This window comes from Oncorhynchus mykiss, chromosome 7 (assembly GCF_057628025.1).
Source record: "Oncorhynchus mykiss isolate SJ-2025 chromosome 7, ASM5762802v1, whole genome shotgun sequence".
In the NCBI taxonomy this organism is placed as follows: Eukaryota; Metazoa; Chordata; class Actinopteri; order Salmoniformes; family Salmonidae; genus Oncorhynchus; species Oncorhynchus mykiss.
Window position 1 is genome coordinate 38260907 of NC_143028.1, and position 10544 is coordinate 38271450.

The following is a 10544-nucleotide window of genomic DNA, read 5'->3' on the forward strand; positions in this document are numbered from 1 at the left end:
TCGGTGACAAAGTCCTACACAAAGCAGATAACATGTCGGCCAATTGTTTGAAGCTTGCAGACATGCATATATTTGAGATTATAGGATGAATTCAGTGTAATAACAATTTTTTTGTAATAGAGATGAGTTTATATAGCCTGGAATAGTGATCAACTCAAATAAATTAATCCCATCTCAAAGATGCAAGATAATTTGCAGTCTTCAGTAGGCTATATATAGGCTGCACCTCATGTAGAATATAGGGTAGGCTATGAGGATTTAATTTTAAAAACAGATTCCACTGATGATAATTTTAATGAAAAGAGACTATGGCCTATTGCCCATCAGATAAACGATTATTTATCCAGAACATTCCTAGGCTGTTCACAAATCAGTTAGACCTACAAGAAATATAAAGACGACCAATTTAAGGGCTGATGGTTCAAAAACGCATACAGGCCTGTATTGTTATCTACATTGTTATCATCGAATACATTTAGACTTAGTTTGTATTGAAAGGTTTGAATTAAGAGATCAAACTACCCTTACCATAAGATAAAATAATGGATATAAGGGAAGTTTCCACGTTTTCTTAGTTCATAAATAAAACAAATCAGGATATGCCATAGCCTGAAGTACAATTAGGCATGATTTATTTTAATTTTTATAACGGCTATTTGCAATTGGAAACAAAAAAGTTATGCTGCTAAAAATATAGCCTTTTAATTTAACCGTATATATTGCTTTAGCCTATTTATATGCTAGAATGGCCCAATAAAGCCTAGATTTACCACCAAATCTTAACAAAAGGGATTTTTTTAAAATTGCCTACATCATGTGCTTGGAGTTGTATTCCGAGATTAGATATATCAAGCAAGTGTTCCATTGTTACAAACAAATAGATACAGAGGATATCACATTTTTTCTTTCAGATTGTGTAATGCGCTTGACCGAAAATTTGCGCGAGATGTCGTGCATCCTGGTCAAATAATATGACAAAAATGTTTTTTATTGTTACCCTTGTATTGCATCGACCACTCGCAGGGTAGGCTATTCCAAGCCGATGCAACCATCGACAAGGCGTTTCTGGTTTTCCAATGTAGGCCTATGTGTCGTCAACAGGTTTGATTGGGATACATATTTGTGGACTTACCGGTTTTATTTTGATCAGCAATGTGATTTTTGTCTACCTGCTTTCAATCTGCTGAAAATGGCGGATGGAGGCTTGAATCGAAACGTTATCCAATCGTTCGGTTCGTAGTTGGGAGAGGCAGGCAAGCGCCTCGTGCAACCATCGAGGGGCAATGTTAAATTCGGCCCTTAAAATATTTTTATTCAATGACTTTGGAAAATGGACAACAGACGTCTCTTGAATTTTTTAAAATTAAATATGAATAATTGTTTAAAAAAATGTACGCCCCCAAGTCACTAAGTAGCCTAACCTCAAGTGCCAAAGTGTTTGCATAATAATGCCTTACATCATTATTCAAAGGCATATATAATGGCATTTAGGCTAGATATTACCAGAGATTGATAAATCACATTACATTTTTTAGTGGAACTGTTACATCAGGCAAATAACATTAATTAATAGAGTTGTTGGTGTCAAAAACATTTCCACATTATTTTTTAAAACATACTAGGTCAGTAAGGCCTTTCCTTTCATTTATTACACTCATTGTGTGGAAATGTAAGGTTTATTTTGTATTTATGTGCTGGAGTATTAGGGCTACTCTGTACTTGAAAAGAAAGCAGGGTATACTATCACAGAAAAGCAGGATATACTATCACAGAAAATCAGAAGAAGAGATTGCAGAGATAGCTTTTTTGCTCTACCCAACTCCCAAACACACACACACCTGGGAACTATGACAAGCCTGCGGTGCAGCACTTGTAGAGCTGTTTTAGGGGTCAAGTGCCTTGCTCAAGGGCACAGTGGCATAATATGGCACCTAGGATACTGATGCCGGCTCACTCCCCAAGAGATTTTCCCTTCGGACTATGAATGGAAGTACTCTTAAATACACCATTGCATTGATTTAATCACATGGTATCTTATCCAGTTTGTTTTTTACTTTAAGATAATGAAACGCAGTACATATGAAACTGGCTACTGCTTCGGGGAAAACATTTGTTGTCAAAGTTATGTTTCAAACATGTTAGTGGCCACCAGAGGAGGCTGTGTTCCCATGTAATGTAGGTGATGACAGCCGAAACTCCCTTTCCATCTACCAACAGTAGTGCTCTATTGCACACTGTCATTGCAATAAATATTTACAAAGTCACAAGCCTATCAAGAGTATCCAGTTCATAATCCATGGTGAGTTGTCAACCTGTGCATTAAGTATCTCTCATTCATGTTGTTGGCAAACAGATGTAATCATTCATTAGCAAACCCCTGGCATTGTTAAAGGGCAGCTGAACTCAAGAAACAACTTCTCAGGATGAAAACGAACTATGTTGCATCAATATTAGTCAGAAACTTTTATTCTAGTGTAACGTATGACTACAAAGTGTAAATAGCATCATATTTTGGTCATAAAGTTAGTATCTTCCAGAACGGAGATTTGCGAGATTTATGGAAGCTGTTAAGTTCCTAGAGCTAGTGGATATTTGAGGGTTGGGTTTTGATTTCAATCATGACCACTTTCCCATTAACACCGGATGGTAACGCCTAGGAAGAATAGTTTTGCACGGAGAAACAGCTGCACTGATTGTGCTCTATCCAATCATACAGAACCTATCTATAGACAGTGAGATAGACCTACGCACATTGGATACTTTTATCTCCCTCACCAACTTCAAACATCTGCTATCTGAGCAGCTAAACGATCGCTGCAGCTGTACATAGTCTATCGGTAAATAGCCCACCCAATTTTACCTACCTCATCCCCATACTGTTTATATTTATTTACTTTTCTGCTCTTTTGCACACCAATATCTCTACCTGTACATGACCATCTGATCATTTATCACTCCAGTGTTAATCTGCAAAATTGTAATTATTCGCCTACCTCCTCATGCCTTTTGCACACAATGTATATAGACTCTTTTTTTTCTACTGTGTTATTGACTTGTTAATTGTTTACTCCATGTGTAACTCTGTGTTGTCTGTTCACACTGCTATGCTTTATCTTGGCCAGGTCGCAGTTGCAAATGAGAACTTGTTCTCAACTAGCCTACCTGATTAAATAAAGGTGAAATAAAAAAAATTAAAAAAAATAATGCAGCGCCTCAGACTTGTTTACATAAGACAACACGTCACCAATGTTCTGTTCAAAGAACACTGGCCCCTAAACCCTTTATCGAGTGGTCACTTGCTGATGTGTCTGCAACTGTCTTGGGCAAAATGAGAGCTGAGACGGTGCACACTTGCACCCCCTATATGAAAAAAGATTGCAGTTAGAGTGCAGTATAACTGCAGTATGCTGCAAATACGGCATCCAAAATAACACAGTTTTTTTTTTACTGCAGTAATTTTGCAGTGTAACTTCAGTCAGAGTGCAATATAACTGCAGTTGTTCTGCAATTACTGTGTCCAAAATACCACAGTCGACTGCAGTTACTGCACTCATAATGCAGTTTCAAAACTGCAATCTTTTTTCAACTGCCACTTGTCAATATTCAAACATTCAAAACCCATTCGCGAGCATCTTGTGTCCCGACGGAAACTTGTTTTTGCAACATGATTCGCTATTGTTACGAATTCCCAGCCTAGTGACTCCCAGGACATCATCTTACAGCCATCTCTCAGAGACACAAACTTTGTAACTCCAACTACCGCAGTAGACACTCCCACCGTGAAGCACTTTTGGACATCAGATCGACAGTTACTAACCTTGATTTCGACTTCAAACTCAGCTGTTTCCTTTCTCACACCCGACCCTATTGCTTTGTCTCAAGCTTTTGCGCACCTGATATAGAATACCTCTTGGTAAGCTTCAGACCTTTTTATCTTCCAAGATAGTTCTCACCTGTAATTGTCATGGCTGTCTACTACACCATGGTGTCCCACAGAGCCCAAACAGGCTACTTTACACACTGCCCACCTGCGGTCCAGAGGAGTGTGGCTCCAGGGCATCCAGTGGACTACCATCATTTGAATTATGCCCTCTCTCTGGAGCCTATGCCATCAGCCACCACCACCGCACCTGCTCTCCTCCCTGACCCAGGCCACCTGGGCCCTCTTGGCCCACCTTGGCACTGAACGAAAAGGGTCAATATCAGGGGATATCTGTATCTATATACTGTATTTTCTGGATATCTGAGATTTTATTAGAGATAAGAAGTAGACATGCCCCAAATATGCATGTTTTTAATTTCATATACGAAGCTAGGATATAATCAGTAATGGAACAGTTTCTACATGCATCCAATCTGGACCTTAGAAATATCCCTGCTACCATATACAGTGAATTCAGAAAGTATTCAGAACCTTTCCCTTTCTCCACATTTTTCCTTTCCCTTTTTCAACATTACAGCCTTATTCTAAAATTGATAAAATCATATATTTTTTATCATCAATCTACACACAATACCCCATAATGACAAAGCGAAAACATGTTTTTAGAAATGTTTGCAAATGTATTAAAAACAGACACCTTATTTACATAGATATTCAGACCTTTTGCTATGAGACTCTAAATTGAGCTCAGGTGCATCCTGTTTCCATTGATCATCCTTGAGATGTTTCTACAACTTGATTGGAGTCCACCTGTGGTAAATTCAATTGATTGACCATGATTTGCTAAGGCACACACCTGTCGATATAAGGTCCCACAGTTGACAGTGCATGTCAGAGTAAAAACCAAACCATGAGGTTGAAGGAATTGTCCGTAGAGCTCCAAGGCAGAATTGTGTCGAGACACAGATCTGGGGAAGTGTAAAATAATTCTGCACCATTGAAGGTCCCCAAGAAAACAGTGGCCTCCATCAGTCTTAAATGGAAGAAGTTTGGAACCACCAAGACTCTTCCTAGAGCTGGCCGCCCCGGCCAAACTGAGCAATCAGGGGAGAAGGGCCTTGGTCAGGGAGGAGATGGGAGAACCTTCCAGAAGAACAACTATCTCTGCAGCACTACACCAATCAGGCCTCTATGGTAGAGTGGCCATAAGGAAGACATTGCTCAGTAAAAGGAACATGACAGCCCACTTGGAGTTTGACAAAAGGCACCTAAAGACTCTCAGACCATGAGAAACAAGATTCTCTGGTCTGATGAAACCAAGATTGAACTATTTGACCTGAATGCCAAGCAATCTGGAAACCTGGCACCATCCCTACGTTGAAGCATGGTGGTGGCAGCATCATACTGTGGGGATGTTTTTCAGTGGCAGGGACTGGGAGACTAGTCAGGATGAACTGAGCAAAGTACAGAGAGATACTTGATGAAAACCTGCTCCAGACCACACGGGACCTCATACTGGGGTGAAGGTTCACCTTCCAACAGGACAATAACCCTAAGCATATAGCCAAGACAATGCAGGTGTGGTTTCGGGACAAGTCTCTGAATGTCCTTGAGTGTCCCAGGCAGAGCCTGGGCTTGAACCCAATCGAACATCTTTGGAGAGACCTGGAAATAGCTGTGCAGCAACACTCCCCATCCAACCTGACAGAGCTTGAGAGGACCTGCAGAGAATAATTAACTCCCCAAATGCAGGTGTGCCAAGCTTGTAGAGTCATACCCAAGAAGACTCGAGGTTGTAATCGCTGCCAAAGGTGCTTCAACAAAGTATTGAGTAAAGGGACTGAATACTTATCTAAATGTGATATTTTTTTATTTAATTTTTTATTAGCAAACTTTTCTAAAACCTGTTTTTGCTTTGTCATTTTTGGGAATTGTGTGTAGATTTAATCAATTTTAGAATAAGGCTGTGACCTAACAAAATGTGTAAAAAGTCAAGGGGTCTGAACACTGTCCGAAGTCACTGTAAATGAGCATTGCTCATCTTCACAGAGGGAATACAGTCAACATGGGTGTCTTGATAGAGGTCAGCTGGTGAACCTACAGTAGTACATAAAACAAATGAAAAGCACTCCTGGTGTTACAATATAATTTGTTCAGGTCACCTACACCATCAGGGCACTTAAGTGTTTGGTTGTTTAATTCATTCAGGTGTTTTAGTGTCATTTAAAGATAAACTCTATTGTTGGGCTGGAACAATCAATAGTCAACACAACAGTTCGTCCTATCCCATTGAGGCCTTTGTCCTATGTCCATACGTTTTCCCTCCATTATATGAATATATGAGAATCACTGGAGTTTTTTGGACAATAATGTCCTCCAGGCAATATGGACATCATATTGTACATCTCCCCTTTTCATCGTCATGGCTAGAAAGGATCCAACGTTTGTCAAATTAACGTAAGATGTGACATTTCGTAGAAGATTAGGATAATTAACGCAGCAGGTTAGGATAATTAAAGTATCAGGTTAGGAGAAATAGGTTAAGGTTAGGAAAAGGGTTAGGGTTAGCTAAAATGCAAAAATATATATTTGGGCGTTAACTTGACAAAAGCTGGATCCCTTTTAGATTCTGTCTCCAGTCATATAAAGTGTAGTAGAATTGCATGAAGTGTTTATCAAAGGTCACATTTTTCTTGTGCAAAGGAAAGAATAAACCTATGTCACTACACGCTTATTAATAGCCTTAATTATCACTATCCAATCTACTCAATCATATCAGGAATAGTAGTTTTAAATTAGTCTGTGATGATAGAGGCATCCAATCCTTTGTTATAAAGGTGCATTTTTATGGTAAAAATGTGCTTCCTGAAAACTTGAAACTCAGTTTTTGAGGCAATAAATAGGCCATAGTGGCGAAATTATTACAGTATGGCAAATGAAACACTGGGGTGATAGATGTGCAGAAGATGAGTGTGCAAGTAGCGGTATTGGGGTGCAAATGAGCCAAATAAAAAATTAAAAAATAACAATATGGTGATGAGGTAGTTGGATGGGCTATTTACAGTTTGGCTGTGAACAGGTACAGTGATCTGTGAGCTGCTCTGACAGCTGGTGCTTAAAGCTAGTGAGGAAGATATGAGTCTCCAGCTTCAGTGATTTTTGCAGTTCATTCCAATCATTGGCAGCAGAGAACTGGAAGGAAAGGCGGCCGAAGGAGGAATTGGCTTTGGGGGTGACCAGTGAGATATACCTGCTGGAGTGCTGCTATGGTGACCAATGAGCTGAGATAAGGCGGGGAATTACCTAGCAACAACTTATAGATGACCTGGAGCCAGTGGGTTTGGTGACGAACATGAAGCGAGGGCCAATGGTGGGTAGTATATGAGGCTTTGGTGACAAAACGGATGGCACCGTGATAGCAAATTGGATGCAGTCTGAGTAGAGTGTTGGAGCCTATTTTGTAAATGACATCGCCGAAGTCAAGGATCGGTAGGATAGTCCGTTTTACAAGGTTATGTTTAGCAGCATGAGTGAAGGATGCTTTGTTGCGAAATAGGAAGCCGATCCTAGATTTAATTTTGGATTCGAGATGCTTCATGTGAGTCTGGAAGGAGAGTTTACAGTCTAACCAGACACCTAGGTATTTGTAGTTGTCCACATATTCGAAGTCAGAACCGTCCAGAGTAGTGATGCTGGACGGGTGGGTAGGTGTGGGCAGCGATCGGTTGAAGAGCATGCATTTAGTTTTGCTTGCATTTAAGAGCAGTTGGAGGCCACAGAAGGAGAGTTGTATGGCATTGAAGCTCGTCTGGAGGTTAGTTAGCAGTGTCCAAAGAAGGGCCAGAAGTTTACAGAATGGTGTCGTCTGCGTAGAGGTGGATTTAGAGAATCAGCAGCAGCAAGAGCAACATCATTGATGTATACAGAGAAAAGAGTCGGCCCGAGAATTGAACCCTGTGGCACCCCCATAGAGACTGCCAGAGGTCCGGACAATAGGCCCTCCGATTTGACACACTGAACTCTGTCAGAGAAGTAGTTGGTGAACCAGGCGAGGCAGTCATTTGAGAAACCAAGGCTGCCGATAAGAATGTGGTGATTGACAGAGTCGAAAGCCTTGGCCAGGTCGATGAATACAGCTGCACAGTAAAGTTCCTTATCGATGGCGGTTATGATGTCTTTTAGTACCTTGAGCGTGGCTGAGGTGAACCCATGACCAGCTTGGAAACCAGATTGCATAGCGGAGAAGCTACGGTGGGATTCGAAATGGTCGGTGATCTGTTTGTTAACAGATATAGGTCTGTAGCAGTCTGGGTCTAGAGTGTCTCCCCCTTTGAAGAGGGGGATGACCACGGCAGCTTTCCAATCTTTGGGCATCTCAGACGATACGAAAGAGAGGTTGAACAAGCGAGTAATAGGGGTTGCAACAATTTCGGCTGATAATTTTAGGAAGAGAGGGTCCAGATTGCCTAGCCTTGCTGATTTGTAGGGGTCCAGATTTTGCAGCTCTTTCAGAACATCAGCTATCTGGATTTGGGTGAAGGAGAAATGGGGAAGACTTGGGCAAGTTGCAGTAAGGGGTGCAGTGCTGTTGACCGGGGTAGGGGTAGCCAGGTGGAAAGCATGGCCAGCCGTAGAAAAATGCTTATTGAAATTCTCAATTATCGCGGATTTGTCGGTGGTGACAGTGTTTCCTAGCCTCAGCGCAGTGGGCAGCTGGGAGGTGCTCTTATTCTCCATGGACTTTACAGTATTCCAGAACCTTTTGGAGTTTGTGCTACAACATGCAAATTTCTGTTTGAAAAAGCTAGCCTTTGCTTTCCTAACTGCCTGTGTATATTGGTTCCTAACTTCCCTGAAAAGTTGCATATCGCGGGGGCTATTCGATGCTAATGCAGTACGCCACAGGATGTTTTTGTGCTGGTCAAGGGCAGTCAGGTCTGGAGTGAACCAAGGGCTATATCTGTTCCTGGTTCTACATTTTTTGAATGGGGCATGCTTATTTAAGATGGGGTAGCAGTTTGGGGTTGCCACTCAGCTGTTTTTATCGGAATAATTAATGTGGTGGTCTTCCAACATGGCAACCAGGAGGCATTAAAAGCCAACTGCAAGCCCTCTATAGGGAAAATATGATAATAACACAACAACTGATGGCAGTAGCTGTTACGACTGTTGGAAGGAGAGGACCATGGTAATGGTAGCATGGTAAGTGTCCATGTTAGATTTATTCGATAAGCTGAACACTGAAACTCAAAGTAAACAAAAGACAACCGAAACAGTCCTGTCTGGTAGAGACACAGAGACAGAAAACATAAAAAAGGAACTAAGGTCAGGACGTGACAGTAACAGAACTACCCACCAAAAAAAGGACCAAGCAGCATGGTCACCAGGAGCAGTGTGGAATGGACTCATGGATATGGGAGGACATTCTGGACGGGAAGGGTTCCTATACACGGGAGGAGAACCTGGCTGGAAGGGATCGCCTCCCATGGGAACAGGTGGAGGCAGTCAGGAGAGCGGAGGCAGCAGGTAAAGGGAGCCAGCGCTTTGAGGGAACACCGCAATAGCCTGGCGACGGGGAGTATCCAGCCAGGTAGAGTTGTGCAGGCTCGGTGCTCGAGACCTCCAGTGCGCCTCAGCGGTCCGGTCTATCCGGTGCCTCCTCCACGCACCAGGCCTCCGGTGGCAGCCCCACGCACCAGGCTCTCTCTCCATCTCCTTCCTCCAGGTGCTCCCTCCTGTCCAGCGCTGCCAGAGTCTCCCTCCCGTCTGTCCTGAGCTGCCAGAGTCTCCCGTCTGTCCTGAGCTGCCCGTCTGTCCTGAGCTGCCAGAGTCGCCCGTCTGTCCTGTGCTGCCAGAGTCGCCAGTCTGTCCTGAGCTGCCAGAGCCGGCCGCCAGTCAGGCACTGCCAGAGCCGCCCGCCAGTCAGGCGCTGCCAGAGCCGCCCTTCACTCCAGCGCTGCCAGAGCCGCCCTTCACTCCGGCGCTGCCAGAGTCTCCCGTCTATTCGGGGCCCGCTGAAAGGGTCCCCAGTCGAGGGTCGCTGCTACAAAGGCGCCACCTAAGTGGGCCCAGACTAAGGTGGAGTGGGGTCCACGTCCCGTGCCAGAGCCACCACCGCGGACAGATGCCCACCCAGGCCCTCCCCTATGGGTTTAGGTTTTGCGGCCGGAGTCCGCACCTTTGGGGGGGAGGGGGGGTGGGGGTACTGTCACGTCCTGACCTTAGTTCCTTTTTTATGTTTGCTGTTTTGTCAAGGAGTGTTCCTGTTTTTTGTTGGGATTACCACTGTACAGCGTTTACCAGTTAGTACATTGTTGGAGTGTTTTACGCCTGTGTTCAGCGTCACCGGTTCATGCGCTGTTACTATACGGAGAATAAAGCGGTTTCTCGAATCCTCTGCTCTCTGCGCCTGACTCTACACCCATCACTCTTCAAGCGTTACAGTAGCTAACTACTGTAGCTAACTTCTGTAGCTAGCCAGTAAACAAGCAACACTAAAGGGATTGCAAGTGGGTTAGCATAACTCTAGCCAAAGAAAATATGCTGGCTAGCATTTCTGAAACACGTTCCACACATGCTAGGAATGTACAGTATTTCCTCCAACGTTATAATGAAAAGGTGCCTCTCGGTCCCAAAACACACATTTTCTGGACACTTGTGG